Source organism: Phyllobates terribilis, unplaced genomic scaffold (assembly GCF_046119375.1).
Source record: "Phyllobates terribilis strain yellow unplaced genomic scaffold, ASM4611937v1 Scaffold_1__5_contigs__length_1240528914, whole genome shotgun sequence".
Taxonomy (NCBI): Eukaryota; Metazoa; Chordata; class Amphibia; order Anura; family Dendrobatidae; genus Phyllobates; species Phyllobates terribilis.
In genome coordinates, this window is record NW_027362761.1 from 144,421,434 (window position 1) to 144,446,086 (window position 24,653).

A 24,653-nucleotide genomic window follows, 5' to 3' on the forward strand; every position below is an offset into this window, starting at 1 on the left:
ACCCGTATAGCTAATTGCATAGCCTGTTGCAAATCTTCAGGTGTAGGATAAGCAATTAGCAGGTCTTTAACCCTTTCATTGAGCCCAGCAAGAAATAGACTTTTCAGAGCAGAATCGTTCCACCCTGTTTGAGTAGACCAACGACGGAAATGAGTACAATATTTTTCCACATTACCTGATCCCTGTTTCAAACGTCTCAACTCAGTCTCAGCTGATGCGACACGGTCAGGATCATCATATAATAGTCCCAAAGCAGAAAAAAAACTATCCACTGATCTGAAGCATGTATCACTAGGTTGCAAAGAAAAGGCCCACTCCTGAGGCTCTTTGCGCAAAAGTGACATTATGAACCCTATGCTCTGGGATTCATCCCCAGAGGACTTGGGTCTCAAACGAAAATACAATAAGCAAGCATTTTTAAATGAAAAAAATTCTCGGTGTTCACCAAAAAATAAATTCGGCAAACATACCTTAGGCTCCAAGAAATGTGCTCCAGGACAGTTACTCACGTGCTGACGGAGCTCGGCCACCTCCAGAGAGAGTCCCTGCAGGCGATGAGCCAAATCCTGAACCGACACCATGATGGAACAGAAAAATCTTTCCTTAGAGAATTTGCAGGCTGGATTTACTGTTATGTTCTGCTACCAGAGCTAAGGAAAGAGAGGAGATCTGTCCCTACGATAGAACTCAGCTGAATCCCTACGATGTAACAGGGAACCTGATCCTGCGATCAGACCTGCTAAAGTCCTAAGCTAGTCTGTACGGAGACCTATAGATGTGGGGAAGGAATCCCTACAAGTACTAAGGACTGGGAGGAAAATGGGACACCTCCTAACAGAAATAGTAGCAGACAGACGAACAAACAAAATATATAGAACATAGAGGTCCGTAGACCAAGCAAACTAACAGAGTTAGATACAGAGCACAGGCTAGCTAGAAAGTAGTTATACAATGAAGTCCAGCAAAGCCAGAAGGGCGGAGCAGGATTAAATAGGCCAACAAGGTCATGTGACCAGCAAAGGAAAAAACCTAAGAGCAAGGTTTTAACACCTGGCTTCTCCATCAGGGGAGTTGAGAGTGCCAAGGTGAAGAGCATGATGATGATGATGATATAAGTTAGCATTTGCTTTGTTTTCTTGGAATGCAAGCGTAAGTGTGCAACCAGACACCCACCCACCCCCAGGCTGCAATACCATACTGCTAGCTTGCACTTGAAATGGGGCCTTTTAGTTTGGAGGAGGCCGAAGCTGGCCACTACCTCATGGCTGCTTCGGCACATGAGCCAGGCATGGTACGTGTGTGATCTCGCCTCGCCTCAGAACCGCCACCAGGTTACGGCCATTGTCACACACGACCATGCCTGGATGTAGGTTCAGTGGTCTCAGCTCAGTTTGGAGGAGGCCGAAGCTGGCCACTACCTCATGGCTGCTTCCGCAGCGAGTTATCCATACTCAGTCCCCAGCCGCCCGGCGGCCGGGTGTCCACACACGGTCCCCAGCCGCCTGCAATGCCTCCTCTTTAATTCTCTGCAGAGAGAGTTGCAAAAGACAGACAAGGGGGATGCTGATGCTAATGATGGCGTCATCGCCACTCACCATCTTGGTGGACTCCTCAAAGTTTGTCAGGATGGTACATATGTCAGACTTCCAGGCCTGGATGTAGGTTCAGCGGTCTCAGCCACAGATCTGCCTGCTCTTTCACAGCTGTCCACAACTCACAAGCAGTGTGAGCTTTATCACCTAAGCTTATGAGTTTCAGCACAGCCTGTTGCCGCTTGGCTGAGGCAGTACTGCAGTGCTTCCAGCTTGTAACTGATGTGGTGATATCTGAGATGGAGGCTGAACATGAGGAGGAGGAGGAGGATGATGCGCAGGAGCTGTACACTGTGGGGCAACTCTGACTGACATAGGGCCCACAATCCTCGGTGTGGGGAGGATGTGTTCCGTCCCAAGGTCCGACTTGGTCCCGGCTTCCACTATGTTTACCCAGTGTGCCGTCAGGGATATGTACCGTCCCTGGCCACAAGCACTTGTTCACGTGTCCGTTGTCAGGTGGACTCTCCCAGTAACTGCGTTGTTGAGGGCATGCCAGATATTTTGGGACACGTGCTTGTGTAGTGCGGGGATGGCACACCGGGCAAAATAGTGTCGGTTGGGGACCGAGTACCGAGGGACGGCCACCGCCATAAGGTTGCGGAAGGATTCCGTCTCCACCAGCCTAAAATGTTAGAACTCTCCTGTTACTTTTTTTCTATTTTGGTCACGTGACCTGCTGCCTATTTATTCCACCTCCGCCCTTCTGGCTTTGCTGGACTTCAGTGTTATTTGTCTCTCTATCTAGCCAGGTGCTTTTGTACCTATCTCTCTAGTTCGTTTGGTCCTTTGGACCTCTAAGTACTTTTTGTCTGTTTGTCTTTTTGCTCCGCTACAACATCTGCCAGGAGATGTCCAATTTTGTCCCAGTCCTTAGTTCTTTTAGGGACCCCTCCCTTTATTCTATAGGTCTGCGTTCATACTAGCTGAGGACGAAGGCGGGTCTGTTCACAAGGAACAGGTCACCCGTTGCAATGTAGGGAATCAGCTCAGTATAATTGTAGGGACAGATTCCCTTTCTTTACTTAGTTCTTGTAGCAGATCATAGCAGTAAATCCAGCCCAAACTAAACTTGGAAAGAAATCCTGGGATCAGTATGGTGTCTGTTCAAGAGTTGGCTCAACGCCTGCAGGGATTGTCTCTAGAGGTTGCCGATCTCCAGCAACACGTGAGTAGCTGTCCTGGAGCGCATTTTGTGGAACCAAAGGTAGGACTGGCTGATATTTTTGATGGTAAACAACAAGATTTTTTTCCTTTAAAAATGCTTGTTTATTATATTTTCGTTTGAGACCCAGGTCCTCTGGGAATGAATCACAGCGCATTGGGTTTATCATGTCACTTTTGCGCAAGGAACCACAGGGGTGGGCCTTTTCTCTCCAACCTAATGATCCGTGTTTTAGATCAGTGGAGGATTTTTTCTCTGCTATGGGGTTATTGTATGACGATCCTGATCGAGTCTCATCTGCTGAGACATAACTGAGATGTTTGAAGCAGAGGTCAGGTGATGTTGAAAATTATTGTACACACTTCAGAAGGTGGTCTTCAGAAGTGAAATGGAATGATTCGGCGTTAAAATGTTCGTTTCTTGCCGGTCTAAGTGAAAGGGTTAAAGATCTGCTGATTGCATTTCCTGCATCTGTGACATTGCAAGAGGCCATGCAATTAGCTATATGTGTGGACAGGAGACTGCGTGCCAGGGTTAATGATGAGAAAATTCCTGCAATGGCAGCTCCTAGTCCTCAGAGGGTCTGCTCGGACGGCGGAGAACCGATGGAGGTTGGGGCGATGTCACTCCGCTCTCAGGAAAGAGACCGCAGGTTTTCCAAGGGATTGTGTTTTTACTGTGGTAAATCTGACCATTTAATTAAGAACTGTGAGCTTCGTTTAAGCAAAAAAAAAAAAAAGGTCAGTTACGTCCGTATTGCTTGTTTGAATTCTAAGGGAGTATTTCTTTCAGGGAGTACCTTATTGCAGGAAGATTTGATTGAATTTCAGGTATTTGTGGATTGTGGTTCAACACTTAATGTGATTGATAAGGGGTTTTTGGAAAAACTTAAATTGGAATCCAAACCTTTGTCATCACCTATTTCTGTGATTGCTATTGACAACATTCCTTTGAAATGTATTACTCACAAGGTTGCTGAATTTCCCCTCACTATCAATGGTATTCACCAGGAAAATATGGATTTGGTTGTATTAAATAATTTACCTTTTCCAGTAGTTTTAGGTTTGCCTTGGTTAAAACTGCACAATCCTTTACTGGACTGGTCTACTAATGAGATTAAGTCATGGAGTCCTAAGTGCTATGATAAGTGTTGTAACGGTCGCATTGCGGCTGTGGAAAAAGGGGAATTACCTGTACCTATTCAGGATTTTTGGAAGGTTTTTTCAGAGGAGGAGTCGCAAGTTTTACCTCCTCATAGGGACTATGATTGCACCATTGAGTTTGTTCCGGAGCTACTCTTCCCAAGAGTCACTTATTTAATGTGACTATCCCTGAGAGAAAGGCCTTGGAGGAATACATACAGACGAGCTTGGCTGCTGGTCACATCAGACCTTCTAAGTCACCTGTGGCTGTTGGATTTTTTTTTGTAAAAAAAAAGGACGGCGGTTTACGTCCATGTCTGGACTTTCGCGAAATTAATAAAATTACCGTACGCAATTCCTACCCATTGCCGTTAATTCCTGACTTGTTTAACCAGTTAGTGGGGGCCAAGTGGTTCTCTAAAATTGATCTCCGGGGGGCATATAATTTGTTACGAATAAAGAAGGGTGATGAATGGAAAACTGCTTTTAACACTCCGGTAGGTCATTTTGAGAATCTGGTGATGCCTTTTGGTTTTACCAATGCACCCGCGTTTTTTCAGAACCTTATTAATGACATCCTGAGACCTTTGATTGGTAAGAATGTGGTTGTGTATTTGGATGACATTTTGATTTATTCGCCAGATCTGGAGTCTCATTGGCAGAGCGTACGTGAGGTATTGCAGTTATTAAGTGACAATTCACTTTTTGCTAAGCTGGAGAAATGTGAGTTCGCTGTGCAGAGAATTAGTTTTTTGGGCTACATTATCTCCAGAGAGGGCTTTGAGATGGACCCGGTGAAGGTTCAGGCTGTGCAGGAATGGCCTAGGCCTATTGGTTTGAAATCGATAAAGAGATTTTTGGGTTTCGCCAATTATTACAGGAAATTCATTAAGAATTTTTCTATAATTGTTAAGCCGCTGACCGATCTCACCAGGAAAGGTGCGAATAGGGTCCAATGGACTACTGAGGCCATTGAAGCGATTGTGTATCTCAAGGAGAGGTTCAGTTCTGCTCCTATCCTTATGCAGCCTGATGAGACCAAACCTTTTTTGGTCGAGGTGGATGCTTCTTCGGTGGGGGTGAGTGCGGTTTTGTCTCAGGAGAACAACGATGGAGTACATCCCTGTGCTTTTTTTTCGAAAAAAATTTCAGAAACCGAACTTAATTACGATGTTGGTAATCGGGAATTGCTGGCTATTAAACTCGCATTTGAACATTGGCGGCATTTCTTGGAAGGTGCTAAATTTCCGGTTCAGGTTTTCACTGATCATAAAAATTTGATTTATCTGGATGCTGCCAAGCGCTTGAATGCCCATCAGGCTAGGTGGGCACTTTTTTTTTCTCAGTTTAATTTTTCTGTTACTTACATCCCTGGTACCAAGAATGTTAAAGCCGATGCTTTATCTCGCAGTTTTTCTCCCATGGTTGGTACCGAGGAGGAGGAGAGCATTTTACAGGAAGGAGTTGTGGTAGCAGCATTGGACTCCCTTTTGGAAGATGGGATTCTGAAAGCCCAGGAGGATGCCCTATCTAACAATCCCCATGGGAGGTTGTTTGTGCCTAGAACCTTTAGGAAAGATTTGTTTGTGGAATATCATGAGTCTCGGTTGGCAGGTCATCCAGGAATTTTTGAGACTAAGAGACTTATAAGTCGCAGTTTTTGATGGCCTGGATGGTAGAAGGAAGTCATCAAGTGGGTGCGTCAATGTACGGTGTGTGCTAGGTCAAAGGCTTCGCATACCCCTGCTGCGGGATTGCTTTGCCCTCTGGAGGTTCCTAGTGCACCTTGGACGCATCTGGCAATGGATTTTATTACTGACCTTCCTGTGTCCGAGGGTTTCACTGTCATCTGGGTGGTCATGGACCGTTTTAGCAAGATGTGTCATTTGGTTCCTTTCATTAAACTACCCTGCGCTAAGACACTCGCTAAGGCGTTTGTTAAGGAAATTGTCAGACTCCATGGCGTTCCCACCGACATTGTTTCGGATAGGGGACCTCAGTTTGTGGCTTGCTTTTGGCGTGCTTTTTGTGACAGGTTGGGAGTCCATTTGTCATTTTCATCTGGGTATCATCCTGAGTCTAATGGACAGACAGAGAGAAAGAACCTGGATGTTGAACAGTTTTTGCGTTGTTTTGTGGCTGACAATCAAGAGGGGTGGTCTGAGTTTCTGCCACTCGCTGAATTTGCTCTTAACAACCATACATCCTCTTCTGCTGGGTGTTCTCCTTTTTTTTGTTGTACTGGGAGTCATCCGTCGTTTGGTTTGCTCTCCAAATTGGTGTCGGCTGTGCCGGAGGAGGAGAATTTTTCCGGTGATTTGGAGAGAGTTTGGTCTGACGTACAGTACAGACCAAAAGTTTGGACACACCTTCTCATTTAAAGATTTTTCTGTATTTTCATGACTCTGAAAATTGTACATTCACACTGAAGGCATCAAAACTATGAATTAACACATGTGGAATTATATACTTAACAAAAAAGTGTGAAACAACTGAAAATATGTCTTATATTCTAGGTTCTTCAAAGTAGCCACCTTTTGCTTTGATGACTGCTTTGCACACTCTTGGCATTCTCTTGATGAGCTTCAAGAGGTAGTCACCAGAAATGGTCTTCCAACAATCTTGAAGGAGTTCCCAGAGATGCTTAGCAGTTGTTGGCCCTTTTGCCTTCACTCTGCGGTCCAGCTCACCCCAAACCATCTCGATTGGGTTCAGGTCTGGTGACTGTGGAGGCCAGGTCATCTGGCGTAGCACCCCATCACTCTCTTTCTTGGTCAAATAGCCCTTACACAGCCTGGAGGTGTGTTTGGGGTCATTGTCCTGTTGAAAAATAAATGATAGTCCAACTAAACGCAAACCGGATGGAATAGCATGCCGCTGCAAGATGCTGTGGTAGCCATGCTGGTTCAGTATGCCTTCAATTTTGAATAAATCTCCAACAGTGTCACCAGCAAAGCACCCCCACACCATCACACCTCCTCCTCCATGCTTCACGGTTGCACAAAGACGCGGTGGTTGGAACCAAAGATCTCAAATTGGGACTCATCAGACCAAAGCACTGATTTCCACTGGTCTAATGTCCATTCCTTGTGTTCTTTAGCCCAAACAAGTCTCTTCTGCTTGTTGCCTGTCCTTAGCAGTGGTTTCCTATTTTACCATGAAGGCCTGCTGCACAAAGTCTCCTCTTAACAGTTGTTGAAGAGATGTGTCTGCTGCTAGAACTCTGTGTGGCATTGACCTGGTCTCTAATCTGAGCTGCTGTTAACCTGCGATTTCTAAGGCTGGTGACTCGGATAAACTTATCCTCAGAAGCAGAGGTGACTCTTGGTCTTCCTTTCCTGGGGCGGTCCTCATGTGAGCCAGTTTCTTTGTAGCGCTTGATGGTTTTTGCAACTACACTTGGGGACACTTTCAAAGTTTGCCCAATTTTTCAGACTGACTGACCTTCATTTCTTAAAGTAATGATGGCCACTTGTTTTTCTTTACTTAGCTGCTTTTTCTTGCCATAATACAAATTCTAACAGTCTATTCAGTAGGACTATCAGCTGTGTATCCACCTGATTTCTGCACAACACAACTGATGGTCCCAACCCCATTTATAAGGCAAGAAATCCCACTTATTAAACCTGACAGGGCACACCTGTGAAGTGAAAACCATTTCCGGTGACTACCTCTTGAAGCTCATCAAGAGAATGCCAAGAGTGTGCAAAGCAGTCATCAAAGCAAAAGGTGGCTACTTTGAAGAACCTAGAATATTAGACATATTTTCAGTTGTTTCATACGTTTTTGTTAAGTATATAATTCCACATGTGTTAATTCATAGTTTTGATGCCTTCAGTGTGAATGTACAATTTTTAAAGTCATGAAAATACAGAAAAATCTTTAAATGAGAAGGTGTGTCCAAATTTTTGGTCTGTACTGTACGTTGTAACCTTCAAGAGGCTAACAAAAAGTCCAAGATGTATTTTAACAGGAAACGTAAAGGCGTTTTATTTACAGTAGGTGACATGGTTTGGTTGTCTTCAAAGAATCTGCGGTTGAGGATTCCCTCTAAAAAATTGGGTCCGAAGTTTGTGGGGCCATTTAAGGTGCTTCAGGTGGTTAATCAGTCTGCTGTTAGGTTGGAGGTCCCCAGCTCCTGGAAGATTAATCCTGTGTTTCATGTTTCCTTGTTGAAAAAGGCTGATGTATCGGATAGGGATGCTACTGTCAGAGTTCCTCCGGTGGTGGAAGACGGCGAATATGAAATTTCTCGTATCTTGAATTCCAGAAGACATAGAGGGAGATTGCAGTATCTCGTCGCTTGGAAAGGTTTCGGTCCCGAGGATAACTCCTGGGTAGGGGCGGATGATGTCTCTGCCCCTAGACTTGTCAGAGCTTTCCACAGGAGGTTTCCTGATAGGCCTTGGCCTGGAGGATCCGGAGGATCCTCATAGAAGAGGGGGTACTGTTAGAACTCTCCTGTTAGTTTTTTTCTATTTTGGTCACGTGACCTGCTGCCTATTTATTCCAGCTCCGCCCTTCTGGCTTTGCTGGACTTCAGTGTTATTTGACTTTCTATCTAGCCAGGTGCTTTTGTACCTATCTCTCTAGTTCGTTTGGTCCTTTGGACCTCTAAGTACTTTTTGTCTGTTTGTCTTTTTGCTCCGCTACAACATCTGCTAGGAGGTGTCCAATTTTGTCCCAGTCCTTAGTTCTTTTAGGGACCCCTCCCTTTATTCTATAGGTCTGCGTTCATACTAGCTGAGGACAAAATATTAAATCAAAAACCTGGCACTCAAGTAGACTTGAAGATTTTTAAAGAAATAATTGTTTAATGAAAACGTAGTACAGTAAGCAGACATTTCGGTCCCAAGGACCTTCATCGGTGTACAGAAGATGTGGATCTAATGGATAAGGCAGAAGCCTGGATGTAGTGAACTGTGGGGTATAGTGACCATATGTGGCTGCAATGGAGGGAGAATGCGGTGTCCACCGCTTGTCCGAGCCTTGGAGTATGCGGTCGAGACTCACGGCTACTGAAACTTGATCGTGTGGAAGACAGACCGGAGGTGGTGGTGCCCAGGTAACTGGAAGTATTATCTTCTATCCAATTAATAACCTGTTCACACTGATCAGTTCGCAATACTGGTGTTGTAGTGTGCTTCCCTAGTAATTCGGTCAAGAAGTGGGAGCGAGAAGATGTGGCTGTTGGTTGTGGCACATTTTCACCTTGGCCACGGCCCCGTCCTCTACACGCACCATCACCAGAACGTCCAGTTCCACGTCCCTTGCCACGTGCCTTGCCCATTGTAAATGAAGTAAAATAGCTTACACTCGCACTATCAATGGAAAAAGGGTAATAAAAAAGAGATTAGAACCGTGGAAGAGGAAAACCACAGTTCTATTTGTCTGGCCTACACCAGAATCTTTTAAACAGCTATATTTGTGACTGAACAGACAAGGAGACATTATTACTGTTTTTTTTACGTGAAACAGGCCAAAAGCTGGATAATACAGAGATTTGAACCGTGGAACTGCAAAACCACAGTTCTAATTTACTGGCGTATACCAGACTTTTTTAAATAGATATATTTGGGGCTGAACAGTCAGCGACACGCTGAAACTGTTTTTTTTTATGTAAAAAAGACCCAAAAGTGGATAATACAGAGATCTGACCCGGGAACTGCAAAACCACAGTTATAGTTATGTGGCATACACCAGAATCTTTCAAACAGATATATTTGTGTCTGAACAGTCAGGGAGACACTATTACTGTTTTTTTTATGGCAAAAATGCCAAAAGCAGGATAATACAGAGATTTGACCCGTGGAACTGCAGAACCACAGTTATAGTTATGTGGCGTACACCAGAATCTTTTAAACAGATATATTAGTGTCTGACCAGTCAAAGAGACACTATTACAGTTTGTTTTTATGGCAAAAAATGCCAAAAACAGGATAATACAGAGATTTGACCCGTGGAACTGCAAAACCACAGTTATAGTTACGTGGCGTACACCAGACTCTTTTAAACAGATATATTGGTGTCTGACCAGTCAGGGAGACACTATTACAGGTTTTTTTTTATGGCAAAAAATGCCAAAAACAGGATAATACAGAGATCTGACCCGTGGAACTGCAAAACCACAGTTTTATTTTCCTGGCCTACACCAGACTCTTTTAAACAGTTATATTGGTGGCTGACCAGTCAGGGAGACACTATTACTGTTTTTTTACGGGAAACAAAAACAGGATAATACAGAGATTTGACCCGTGGAACTGCAAGTCCACAGTTATAGTTATGTGGCGTACACCAGAATTTTTAAAATATATATATTGGTGTCTGACCAGTCAGGGAGACACTATTACAGTTTTTTTCACGGCAAAAAATGCCAAAAACAGGATAATACAAAGATTTGACCCGTGGAACTTCAAAACCACAGTTATAGTTATGTTGCATACACCAGACTCTTTTAAACAGATATATTGGTGTCTGACCAGTCAGGGAGACACTATTACAGTTTTTTTTATGGCAAAAAATGCCAAAAACAGGATAATACAGAGATTTGACCCGTGGAACTGCAAAACCACAGTTCTATTTTTCTGGCCTACACCAGACTCTTTTAAACAGATATATTGGTGTCTGAACAGTCAGGGAGACACTATTACAGTTTTTTTTATGGCAAAAAATGCCAAAAACAGGATAATACAGAGATTTGACCCGTGGAACTGCAAAACCACAGTTCTATTTTTCTGGCCTACACCAGACTCTTTTAAACCAACAGGTTAATAAGACGCGTATTTGGACAGTCTGACTGAGGAAAAAAAAAATACAGGATTTAGATGAAAAAAAAAAAAATTTTTCCTGGCTCCTGAGACCGGGGTGATAAGTCTAGCAATTTGACCAACAGGAGCACACAGAAATGTAATGCAGCATCTGCTGGTATAACCACTGCGTCTCCTATACAGCCTGCCTGCCTGCCTGATATCTGGGATGGATATTAGTCCTGAGAAGGACTGTTTGTTTGATTTGGCAGGCTTTAGAGACCCTACACTACCTATTTCGCACTATATATCTCTCCCTAACTCAGCAGCACTGACCCTACACTGGCTGATCCGGAGCGACTGTGTCCAAGATGGCGGCGTCCGGTTTTAAATACTCGAGGTGACGCTGTGCGGCCTGCCAGTCACTGTAATGCCCACAAACAACATGGCTGCGGCATTACAGTGACTGGCTGGCAATCCCTGCATGTTCATTGGCTGTGTAAAGAGCGCCAAACGTGCAGGGCGGAGACCCGAGCTCCCACCCGAGTAACCCGGAAATGCTCGGTGCTCGCCGAACATCCAGAGTAGCTTGATGCTCGGGTGAGTAACGAGCAGTGTCGAGCATGCTCGCTCAACACTAGTAGAGACTATTCTGCCGGAGCCTTAGCAGAACCTGACGAACATTCCTCCGGTGTGTGGGCAGATCCGGAGAGAAGACCAAGATATCGTTCAGGTACACCGCTATGCAAGAATACAAGAGGTCACGGAAAATGTCGTTAACTAGCTCCTGGAAGACGGCTGGGGCATTACAGAGACCAAAGGGCATCACGCGGTATTCATAGTGACCGTCCCGGGTGTTGAAAGCCGTCTTCCACTCGTCTCCCTGGCGGATCTGGACCAAATTGTACGCCCCACGTAGATCAAGCTTGGTGAAGACCCTCACGCCTTTAAGGCGGTCGAACAGCTCCGAGATGAGAGGCAGGGGGTACTTATTCTTGATGGTAATTTGATTAAACCCCCTGTAATCGATGCAGGGCCGTAGCGAGCCGCCTTTCTTTTTAACGAAGAAGAATCCTGCTCCAGCCGGGGAAGTAGATTTCTGAATGAAACCCCTAGCAAGATTCTCCTCGATGTACTCAGACATGGCCCGGGTCTCAGCCAGAGACAAGAGGTAGATACGCCCGCAGGGAGGTGAAGCGCCAGGTACCAGGTCGATGGGGTAATCATACGGTCAATGAGGTGGTAGTGTCTCGGCTTCCTTCTTGTCGAAGACGTCTGCATAGGACCGGTAGGGTGCCGGCAGACCAGGTAGATTAGCCGGAGTAGACGAAGGTCGAGCTAGGCGAACCGGAACCAGGCAGGTCTCATGGCAATCCTGCCCCCAACAGAGCACCTCACCAGATCGCCAATTCAGGACGGGTTCATGTTTCTGTAGCCAGGGTAGACCTAGCAAAAGCGAGTGAGAGAGTCCGGATAGCACATGTAAAGAGATCCTCTCCTAGTGCAGCATTCCCACCTGAAGGGTTACAGGCTCTGTGATGAGCAAGATGGTCACTGGAAGGAGTCTCCCATCCACGGAAGTGACTGCCAATGGTTCGGCCAGACATTTGGTGGGAATCTAATACTGCTCCACAAGGGACAGAGAAATGAGATTCCCAGCGGCTCCGGGATCCAGGTGGGCGGTCTCAAAGAAGCGGGTCACACCACTGGAGATAGAAATGGATAGTCAAGGACGGAGAGGATTTACTCTTGCCTAGGACTACCTCTCCGAGCGGTCCTAGACCCTGGAGTTTCCCGGCTTCACCTGACAGGAACGGATCAGATGCTCCTTACTGCCACAGTAGAAACAGTTCCCCTCGGTTCGGCGCCTTTCTTGGCGAGACTTGACCATCTTGGTCTGGTCAATCTGCAAGGGTTCGGGCTAGCATGCCCAGGGAATTGCTGGTTAGGAGGCAGGTTTCTGGAAAACAGGAGCAAGACGAGGAAATCTTCTCTCCCGGGTAGTCTCCTTAACTCGCTCCAAGAAATTGATGTCAATCCGGGTAGCTCATCCTTGATTCATCCGGAAAGACCCTTCCAGAAGGTGGACACCAGGGCCTCGTTGTTCCAGGCAAGCTCAGATGCAAGGGTACGGAACTGTATGGCATACTGGCCCACGGTGAGACTCCCTTGGCGGAGACGGAGCAGTGAGGAGGCAGTAGAAGTCTTCCGTCCGGGCTCATCGAAGACCTTCCGGAAGGCAGTGAGGAAAGCCAGAAGATCAGATACCAGGGGATCCCCTCTCTCCCATAGGGGGTTTAGCCATGCCAATGCTTCCCCGGTGAGGTGAGACATGATGAACGCTACCTTGGCCCGGTCTGAGGGAAACTGATGTGTCAGGAGTTCAAAGTGCAGCATGCACTGGTTTAGAAAACCCCGATATAAGACGGGGTCACCACCAAAACGTGGAGGCACAAAGAGCTGGGGTCCAGAGCTGGATGCCATGGCACTAGTAGGCTGAGGTGCCACCGGAGCGGGTGCCGCTCGGCTCGAGAAAGACATAGGTGGGATGGACAGCGTGTCCAGGTGGGAGTTGACAGACCGCAGGTAGGTCAGGATAGTTTCCTGTTGGGATCTCTGACAAGAAACCTCCTGGTATAGGTCAGAAAGCGAAGGAGCCACCTTGGAGGCACCGGGTTCCATGGCCCGTGCAAACTGTTACAGATCCGGGTGGTGGAACCTCTGTGCTGCGGTGCAAGGAGGGACCAGAGGGGCGTGACTAAGTATCTATTCACCCTGACCAGGGTCGTAGAGCGGCTCAGTCGACTCCGTGAACCAGGGAGGGACCGAGCAGAGGGACCAGGTGCCACTCTGGGACCAACCTTGTATGAGAGCAGGTGACTCCCGCGGGTCAGAAGGCAGGAACTGACCGGTACAGCGGAAGAGCACGGCAGGCAGGCTGACGGGTGGTCCAGCTGGCAGGTACAACAGATAAAAGGCAGGTGCTTCCAGGTAAGCAGGCAGGTGGGCACGGCAGGTAACAGGCAGGTGCTTCCAGGTAAGCAGGCTGGCAAGCACGGCAGGTAACAGGCAGGTGCTTCCAGGTAAGCAGGCGGGCAGAACCCATAGACAGACTGGCGGACTGGACTGAAGGCAGACTGTCGGGCTGGAAAGTAGTCTGACTAGCGGACAAGACTGACTTGCAGAGGACCTGAGGGCTGAAGCAAAGTAAGTATCACAGAGCAACAGCCTAGCACGGGCACCTTCATATTGGAGGAGGTGCCTTATAGAGGGAAAGTCCTTCGGATATTGGCCGGGGACTTTTTAGGACGGCGCGCGTGGCCCCTTTAAGAGGGAGGGAGCGCGTGCGCGCCCTAAGCACAGTGCCAGGGAAGCTGCGTGCACCAGCAGCAGCTGCAGGGAGGCCGGAAGACGCCGGAGCAGGACTTGGCGGTAAGGGGGACGGCGTCTCTGCCTGGCAGGGTTCAGAGACGCCGATGCTACACTCACAAGGTTGCTGCATTTCCCCTTACTATCAATGGTCTCACCAATAAACTTTGGACTTGGTTGTATTAGATAATTTACCCTCTCCGGTCGTTCTAGGATTGCCTTGGTTAAAACTGCACAATACTTTGCTGGACTGGTCTACTAATATGATTAAGTCTTGGAGTCTGAAATGCTATGATAAATGTTGTAATGGTCACATGGGAAAAGGGGAATTACCTGTACCTATTCAAGATTTTTGGAGGGTTTTTTCGGAGGAGTTGCAAGTTTTACCTCCTCATAGGGATTATGATTGCGCCATTGAGTTTATTCCGGGAGCTACTCTTCCCAAGAGTCGCTTGTTTAATCTAACTAACTGAAAGAAAGGCCTTGGAGGAGTACATACAGACTAGCCTGGTTGCTGGTCACATTAGACCTTCTAAATCGCCTGTGGCAGTTGGAATTTTCTTTGTTAAAAAAAGGACGGGGGTTTGCGTCCGTGTCTGGATTTTCGTGAGATTAATAAGATTACCATACGCAATTCCTACCCATTGCCATTAATTCCTGACTTGTTTAACCAGTTAGTGGGGGCCAAGTGGTTCTCTAAGATTGATCTCCGGGGGGGCACACAACTTGTTACGAGTGAAGGAGGGTGATAAGTGGAAAACTGCTTCTAACACTCCGGTAGGTCGTTTTGAGAATCTGGTGATGCCTTTTGGTCTTACCAATTCACCTGCATTTTTTCAGAACCTTATTAATGATATCTTGAGACCTTTGATTGGTAAGAATGTGGTTGTGTATTTGGATGACATTCTGATTTATTCACCAGATCTGGAGTCCCATTGGCAGAGTGTACATGAAGTTTTGTAGTTATTGAGTGATAATTCACTCTTTGCTAAGCTGGAGAAATGTGAGTTTGCTGTGCAGAAAATTAGTTTTTTGGGCTACATTGTCTCCAGCGAGGGCTTTGAGATGGACCCGGTGAAGGTTCAGGCTGTGCAGGAATGGCCTAGGCCTATTGGTTTGAAATCTATACAGAGATTTTTGGGTTTTGCCAATTATTACAGGAAATTCATTAAGAATTTTTCTGTAATTGTTAAGCCTCTAACCGATCTCACCAGGAAAGGTGCGAATAGGGTCCAATGGACTACTGAGGCCATTGAAGCGTTTAAGTATCTCAAAGAGAGGTTCAGTTCAGCCCCTATCCTTATGCAGCCTGATGAGACCAAGCCTTTTTTTATCGAGGTTGATGCTTCATCGGTGGGGGTCGGAGCAGTTTTGTCTCAGGAGAACAGGGATGGAGTACATCCTTGTGCCTTCTTTTCGAAAATTTTTTCGGAAACCGAATTGAATTATGATGTTGGAAATCAGGAGTTGCTATTCAGGTTTTCACAGATCATAAGAATTTGATCTATCTGGATGCTGCCAAGTGCTTGAATGCCCGTCAAGCTAGGTGGGCACTTTTTTTTTCTCGGTTTCATTTTTCGGTTACCTATATCTCTGGTACTAAGAATGTTAAAGCCGATGCTTTATCTCGCAGCTTCTCTCCTGCGGTCGGTGCCGAGGAAGAAGAGAACATTTTACAGAAAGGAGTTGTGGTGGCGGCATTGGACTCCGTTTTAGAGAATGGGATTCTAAAAGCTCAAGATGATGCTCCATCTAACACTCCCCATGGGAGGTTGTTCGTGCCTAAAACCTTTAGGAGAGACTTGTTTGTGGAGTGTCATGAGTCTCGGTTGGCAGGTCATCCAGGAATTTCTGAGACTAAGAGACTTATCAGTCGCAGTTTTTGGTGGCCTGGATGGCAGAAAAAAGTCATCAAGTGGGTGCATCAATGTACTGTGTGTGCTTGGTCAAAGGCTTCACATACTACTGCTGCGGGGTTGCTTTGCCCTCTGGAGGTTCCTAGTGCACCTTGGACGCATCTCACAATAGATTTTATTACTGATCTGCCCGTGTCTGAAGGTTTTACTGTCATCTGGGTAGTCGTGGACTGTTTTGGTAAGATGTGTCATTTGGTTCCATTCATTAAGTTGCCCTGCGCCAAGACACTTGCTGAGGCGTTTGTTAGGCTATGTGCCCACGATGCAGAAATGCTCAGGATCTTTTCCTGAGCGTTTCTGCATCTCCCTGGCAGAAAAAAACGCATGCGGACTGTACATGCGTTTTCCTGCCAGGGACATGCGGAAGTGAAGCGTTCTTCACTTGCATTTCCGCATGCGGGTTGACAAGCGCTTTCCAAGCGATTTTAGCATCACTTGGAAAGTGCTTGTCAACTTGGTCACACTATATAAATCCATGCAAACGGCATGGATTTATATACTGTGACCCGAGAGAATGTCAAAAAATCAAAAAATAAATATATACTTACCCTCCGATGGCCCGCGCTGTCTTTATTTCCTCCCTCCCGGCTGCCTGCAGCGTTACAGTGAAGGACCTGCTGACGTCAGCGTCGCGTGACCCGTCACATGACTCTGACATCAGCGCAGGTCCTTCTTTCCATCGCGAACTGCTGCCAAGCAAGGAGGAGCGCACCTCGGGCCACCAGAAGGTAAGTATATATTTATTTTTTATTTAATTCTTTTTTTTACAGTTTTCAATGGTACCCGGGTCCGGAGGAGAGTCTCCCCTCCTCTAGACCTGGGTACCATCCCCACATTAGAACGCATGGAATGCGCATCTACTTATGCAGTGATGTGTAATCCATGCGGTCGAATGCAAGTCAATGGCGGCAAAAACGCAGCACTTCCGCAAAATAATTGGTAGTGCTGCTTTTTTTTCCGCAATGATAATCCGCAACAGAAATTTCCGCAGCATGTGCACAGCACATGCGGATTATCATTGGGGAACATGGCAGGCCTTCTACCATGCATTTTTTAAGCGTTTCTGCAGCGTTTTTGCCGCTGCGGAAACGCTTAAAAAACGCATCATGGGCACACAGCCTTAAGGAGATTGTCAAGCTTCATGGCGTTCCCACAGATATTGTTTCTGATAGAGGACCTCAATCTGTGGCTCGCTTTTGGCGTGCTTTTTGTGACAGGTTGGGAGTCCATTTGTCATTTTCGTCTGGGTATCATCCTGAGTCTAATGGACAGACTGAAAGAAAGAACCAGGATGTAGAACAGTTTTTGCGATGTTTTGTGGCTGACAATCAAGAGGTGTGGTCTGAGTTTCTGCCTCTCACAGAATTTGCTCTTAACAATCATACATCCTCCTCAGCTGGGTGTTCTCCTTTTTTTTGTTGTACTGGGAGACATCCGTCTTTTGGTTCGTTCTCCAAATTGGGGTCGGCGGTGCCGGAGGAGGAGAATTTTTCCGGTGATTTGGAGAGAGTTTGGACTAACGTACGTTGCAACCTTCAAGAGGCTAACAAGAAGTCCAAGAAGTATTTTGACAGGAAACGAAAGGAGGTTTTGTTTACTGTGGGTGACATGGTTTAGTTGTCCTTAAGGAACCTGCGGTTGCAGATTCCCTCTAAAAAACTGGGTCCTAAGTTTGTGGGTCCATTTAAAGTGCTTCAGGTTGTTAACCCATCTGCGGTTAGGTTCGATGTTCCTACTTCTTGGAAGATTAATCCTGTGTTTCATGTTTCCTTGTTGAAAAAGGTGGATGTATCTGATAGGAATGCCACTGTCTCAGTACTACCTGTGGTGGAAGACGGCGAATATGAAATTTCACATATCTTGAATTCTAGATGGCATAGAGGGAGAGTACAGTATCTCATCTCCTGGAAGGGTTTCGGTCCCGAAGATAACTCCTGGGTAAGGGCGGATGATGTCTCTGCTCCTAGGCTTGTTAGAGCTTTCCACAAGAGGTTTCCGGATAGGCCTGGGCCTGGAGGATCTGGAGGATCCTCTTAAAAGAGGGGGTCACGTGACCATCTGCCTTTATATTCCTGCTCTGCCTTTTAGTCTGTGCTGGACTTCAGTGTTGTTTGACTGTTTTGCTAGCCAGGTGCTTCGGTGCCTATATCTCTCAGTTCGCTTGGTCCTTTGGGACCTCTAGTATCTTTTTGTCAGTTTATCTTTGGTTTTCTGCAACAAGTTTCTCTGTTCAGGAGGTGTCCCATTTTTGTTCCAGTCCTTAGTTCTTTTAGGGACCCCTTCCCTTTATTCTATAGGTCTTCGTTCAGACTAGCCTAGGACTAAGGCGGGTCTGTTCGCTAGGAACAGGCAGCCCGCTACATCGTAGGGATTCAGCTTAGTCTTACTGTAGGGAAACTTTCCCCTTCTTTCCTTAGTTCTTGTTTGCAGATCATAACATGATCCGTGTGACAGACAAACCACAGTTTTAAATAGCTGGCCTGTAGGTAACTATTTTTAACAGCCCCGACCTCGTGTCAATAAGTTCACTGACACACTGCAACAAAATTTCAATAAAGACCAGAAATGGCAATATTTTCAGTGCAATTATATGTGATCTGTGTGACGGACAAACCACAGTTTTAAATAGCTGGCCTGTAGGTAACTATTTTTAACAGCACCAACCTCGTGTCAATAAGTTCACTGGCACACTGCAACAAAATTTAAATGGAGGCCAGAAATGACAATATTTTCAGCGCAATTATATGTGATCCATGTGATGGACAAACCACAGTTTTAAATAGCTGGATTTTTAGCGCTGTAATATGGAAAGGGCCTGGCTATATTCTGCAGTACCAACAAGCAAATGGCTCAGAAAAACAATGTTCTCTGGATTGCTTTTTAAGCAAATAATCAGGATTATGATTAAAAAAAATATTCCTGGCCCCTGATACCTGGGGCTATTTCTACAAATATCTGTAAAAGCACCAGCAGACAGAACTGGAATGGACCCTCTTGCTATGTGCACTGCAGTCTGCCACATACACTGCCTGCCTGCCTAGCACTGATATCTCTGCAGCTGGATTAGTCCTCAGAAGGACTGTTAGTTGAGATGGATATGTGTCTCTAATATAGTCTGGTATACCTACACTAACTAGAAACAAGCAAATATTTCCCTAGCTCAGCAGCAGCTCTCCCTACAATGTCTGATTCCGGAGTGACTGTGACGAGCATGGCGGCGCCAGGTCTGATATAGACCTGATGACGCTGTGCAGCCAGCCAATCACTGTAATGCCACAACCAACATGGCTGCGGCATTACAGTGTGTGGCAGACAATCGCTGCATGTTGATTGGCGCTGTAAAGAGCGCCAAACATGCAGGTAGGGGACCCGAGCAACCACGGAAATACTCGGCGAGCGCCAAGCTTCTCAAGCAGTGAGATGCTTGGGCGAGCACCAAGCAGTAGTGAGCTTGCTCGCTCAGCACTAGGGAAGAGCAATGATGAGCATGATGAGGGGGGAGCATTGATGAAGGTGATGGGGGAGAGCAATGATGAGGGTGATGGAGGGGAGCAATGATGAAGGTGATGGGGGGAGAGCAATGATGAGGATGATGGGGGAGAGCAATGATGAGGATGATGGGGGAGAGCAATGATGAGAATGATGGGGAGAGCAATGATGAGGGTGATGGGGGAGCAGTGATGGGGGTGGTGTGGAAGAGCAATGATGGGGGGTGGTGTGCGACAGCAATGATGGGGGTGGTGTGGGACAGCAATGATGAGGGTGATGTGGGACAGCAATGATGGGGTGGTGTGGGACAGCAATGATGGGGGTGGTGTGGAACAGCAGTGATGGGGGTGTGTGTGACAGCAATTATGGGGGGTGGTGTGGGACAGCAATGATGTGGGTGGTGTGTGACAGCAATGATGGGGGGTGTGGGACAGCATGATGGGGGTGGTGTGCAACAGCAATAATGTGGGTGTGTGGGACAGCAATGATGGGTGGGGTGTGGGACAGCAATGATGGGGGGTGGTGTGGGACTACAATGATGTGGAGAGGTGTGCGACAGCAATGATGGGGGTGGTGTGGGACAGCAATGATGGGGGTGGTGTGGGACAGCAATGATGAGGGTGGTGTGGGAGAGCAATGATGGGTGGTGTGGGACAGCAATGATGGGGGTAGTGTGTGACAGCAATGATGATGGTGGTGTGGGACAGCAATGATGGGGGTGGTGTGGGACAGCAATGATGAGGGTGGTATGTGAGAGCAGTGATGGGGTGGTGTGGGATAGCAATGATGGGGGTGGTGTGGGACAACAATGATGGGGGTGGTGTGGGACAGCAATGATGGGGGTGATGTGGGACAGCAATGATGGGTGGGGGTGGTATGGGGCAGCAATGATGGGTGGGGTGTGGGAGAGCAATGATGGAGGTGGTGTGAGACAGCAATGATGGAGGTGGTGTGGGAGAACAATGATGTAGGTGGTGTGGGAGAACAATGATGAGGGTGGGGGAGATGACACTGAGGTGTAGTGTGGGAGAACAATGATGGGGGTGGTGGGGGAGAGCAATGATGGGGGTAAGGTGCATAGGACACTTTATAATGAATTGAAAGGTGGGAGAAGACGCTGTCAGGGACTTGTAATGAATTGGGAGATGGCGGAGGATGCTCAGTACCTGATAATGTCTTCTCCCACCTCAAAATTCATTATAATGCTATCAAGGACTTATGATAAATGTGGGGGGCACAGGGCAGGGACTAAAGAAAATTCTGCTGCATGTCCTAATGTGTTGGCAGGAAGAATGTTATGTAAAATAATTTTTTTGCCACGTTTTTGCCATGCTTTTGTTTTGTATTTTCCCCCACTCATTAGTACGGGTGAAATACGCTGCCAGAATTGACATTAAGCAGAGTTTAATCTGCTGCAAATCTGCAAGGAAAAAATAAGCAATGTGTGCATGAAACTTCAGAAATCTCATTCACTTTGCTTGTACTGTAAAACCTTGTATATTTTCCGTGTGCACATAGCCTTACAGTTAATTGGGGAGAGTCACAGAGACGGAATAGTTTATATTATTGGGCGGCAGTGCTGCTTATCACTTCATATTTTGATTGGTGTGTGACTAATAGTATATTAATGGTGAGGTACATATCTGTATTCAGGGACGCAGTGCGGGTGAAACGCATGTATATATACAATATATGTGACCGTGTTATTTTCTAGGCTGGAGATCATCGCGATAAGACAAGATGAGTCGTGGCTGGGAGATGTCGACATGAAGGTCTGACCAGACAGAGAAGAAACAGCAGAAAATGATTCTAATCAGATATGACGTCAGCGGTAAATGCCTGGATGTAAATATTATTCTGTATCTGTACTGTACGACTTGGAGTGAATGTTATCTGTGAAATCCCTTAGGCAGCATTCTCACATATGATGCCAGATTTTTTTATTGGACAGCTCAAGGACTTGTAGAGTTTTATAGATTCATTCACACATCCGTGAAAATCACGGATCTGAGAATGAGATCCATGAGGATCAGAGAATGTCCTGTTCTGATCTGATTTTGAGGATCTGAATAGGACTTGCTCAATGAGTCTGTAAAAGCGGGTAGCATACCGACACTGCACACGGATACAAGAATGTAGCCTTATTATGTATAGCACAGTTCCTTAGTATGTAGTGTACTCACTTATTATGTATAGCTCCGTCCTTAGTTACATAGTTTCCTATTTTATTATGTATAACACCGTCTCTTATTATGTACCATCCTCTCTAGTTATATGGTGCCGTCTCTTATTACATAGCTTCCTCTGCTGTTATGTACAGTGCTGTCCCTTACATAATGTATTCTTGTTATTTTTGTCAGTCACAGCGCCCTCTCTTTATTAAATAGTTCTCTCTTGTTAGATATAAAATGACAGCTGTTGGAGCAGCTGGTGACCAGAAGACCAGTCCGTCAGCTCCACCATTAGAAAAGAAGCCGGTATGTAATAAAAAACAGGGCGCTATAGATAATCTGATATGTAAGAGACGGTGCCGTACATAACAAGAGAGGGCACTGTATAATAAGGGACGGCAATATACATTATAAAGGAGACTATATGATATATATATATATATATATATATACAGTACAGACCAAAAGTTTGGACACACCTTCTCATTTAAAGATTTTTCTGTATTTTCATGACTATGAAAATTGTACATTCACACTGAAGGCATCAAAACTATGAATTAACACATGTGGAATTATATACCTAACAAAAAAGTGTGAAACAACTGAAAATAAGTCTTATATTCTAGGTTCTTCAAAGTAGCCACCTTTTGCTTTGATGACTGCTTTGCACGCTCTTGGCATTCTCTTGATGAACTTCACGAGGTAGTCACTGGAAATGGTTTTCCAACAATCTTGAAGGAGTTCCCAGAGATGCTTAGCACTTGTTGGCCCTTTTGCCTTCACTCTGCGGTCCAGCTCACCCCAAACCATCTCGATTTGGTTCAGGTCTGGTGACTGTGGAGGCCAGGTCATCTGGCGTAGCACCCCATCACTCTCCTCCTTGGTCAAATAGCCCTTACACAGCCTGGAGGTGTGTTTGGGGTCATTCTTCTGTTGAAAAATAAATGATGGTCCAACACCACACCATCACACCTCCTCCTCCATGCTTCATGGTGGGAACCAGGCATGTAGAGTCCATCCGTTCACCTTTTCTGCATCGCACAAAGACACGGTGGTTGAAACCAAAGATCTCAAATTTGGACTCATCAGACCAAAGCACAGATTTCCACTGGTCTAATGTCCATTCCTTGTGTTCTTTAGCCCAAACAAGTCTCTTCTGCTTGTTGCCTGTCCTTAGCAGTGGTTTCCTAGCAGCTATTTTACCATGAAGGCTTGCTGCACAAACTCTCCTCTTAACAGTTGTTGTAGAGATGTGTCTGCTGCTAGAACTCTGTGTGGCATTGACCTGGTCTCTAATCTGAGCTGCTGTGAACCTGCGATTTCTGAGGCTGGTGACTCGGATAAACTTATCCTCAGAAGCAGAGGTGACTCTTGGTCTTCCTTTCCTGGGGTGGTCCTCATGTGAGCCAGTTTCTTTGTTGCTCTTGATGGTTTTTGCAACTGCACTTGGGGACACTTTCAAAGTTTTCCCAATTTTTCAGACTGACTGACCTTCATTTCTTAAAGTAATGATGGCCACTCGTTTTTTCTTTACTTGGCTGCTTTTTTCTTGCCATAATACAAATTCTAACAGTCTATTCGGTAGGACTATCAGCTGTGTATCCACCTGACTTCTGCACAACACAACTGATGGTCCCAACCCCATTTATAAGGCAAGAAATCCCACTTATTAAACCTGACAGGGCACAACTGTGAAGTGAAAACCATTTCCGGTGACTACCTCTTGAAGCTCATCAAGAGAATGCCAAGAGTGTGCAAAGCAGTCATCAAAGCAAAAGGTGGCTACTTTGAAGAACCTAGAATATAAGACATAGTTTCAGTTGTTTCACACTTTTTTGTTAAGTATATAATTCCACATGTGTTAATTCATAGTTTTGATGCCTTCAGTGTGAATGTACAATTTTCAAAGTCATGAAAATACAGAAAAATCTTTAAATAAGAAGGTGTGTCCAAACTTTTGGTCTGTACTGTATATATATATATATATATATATATATATATATATATATATATATATATATATAGTGGGTATGTAAAGTATTCAGACCCCTTTAAATTTTTCACTCTTTGTTTCATTGCAGTCATTTGGTAAATTCTAAAAAGTTAATTTTTTTCTCATTAAAGTACACTCTGCACCCCATCTTGACTGACAAAAAATACAGAAATGTAGACATTTTTGAAAATTTATTAAAAAAGAAAAACTGAAATATCACATGGTCATAAGTATTCAGACCCTTTGCTCAGACACTCATATTTAAGTCACATGCTGTCCATTTTCTTGTGATCCTCCTTAAGATGTTTCTACTCCATCATTGGAATCCAGCTGTGTTTAATTAAACTCATAGGACTTGATTTGCAAAGGCACACACCTGTCTATATAAGACCTCACAGCTCACAGTGCATGTCAGACCAAATGAGAATCATGAGCTCAAAGGAACTGCCCAAGGAGCCCAGAGACAGAGTTGTGGGAAGGCACAGATCTAGCCAAGGTTAAAAGCTGTCAGTGTCTGCCCCTGATGCACATTCAAGTATAGAAAATTCTCCCATATTTCTCAGGACAAGCTGTTAGGGGTTTGAATTCCGGTGAGACCATATCTCAAGAACAGAGAATTGTTTGATTAATTGAATGTAAGTATAAGCAGAGCAAAGGGAAGCCGGCCCCACCTCCAAGGAGGAGGAGCTATGAAGCAATGAAGGTGGCAGTGGAGAACACATTGCACTAAGTGAGAAGAAGTTGGGACATAGTCCTGACCTCCAAGGACAACGGGACAGCTCCCTCAAATGTGCCTAATGTATTCAATAAAACAATATAAAGCATACTTGCGCGCGCTGCTTCCCGGGCACTGTGCTTAGGGCGCGCGCTCCCTCCCTCTTAAAGGGGCCGTGCGTGCCGTCCTAAAGAGTCCCTGTCCAATGGCCGGAGGACTTCTCCTATATAAGGCACCTCCTCCAAAATGGAGGTGCCTGTGCAAGGTTGTTGTTTTGTGTGCTAACACTTTCCTCAGCCCTCAGGTCCCGCTGCCTGTCAGTCCTGCCCGCTAGTCTGTCTAACAGTCCAGCCTT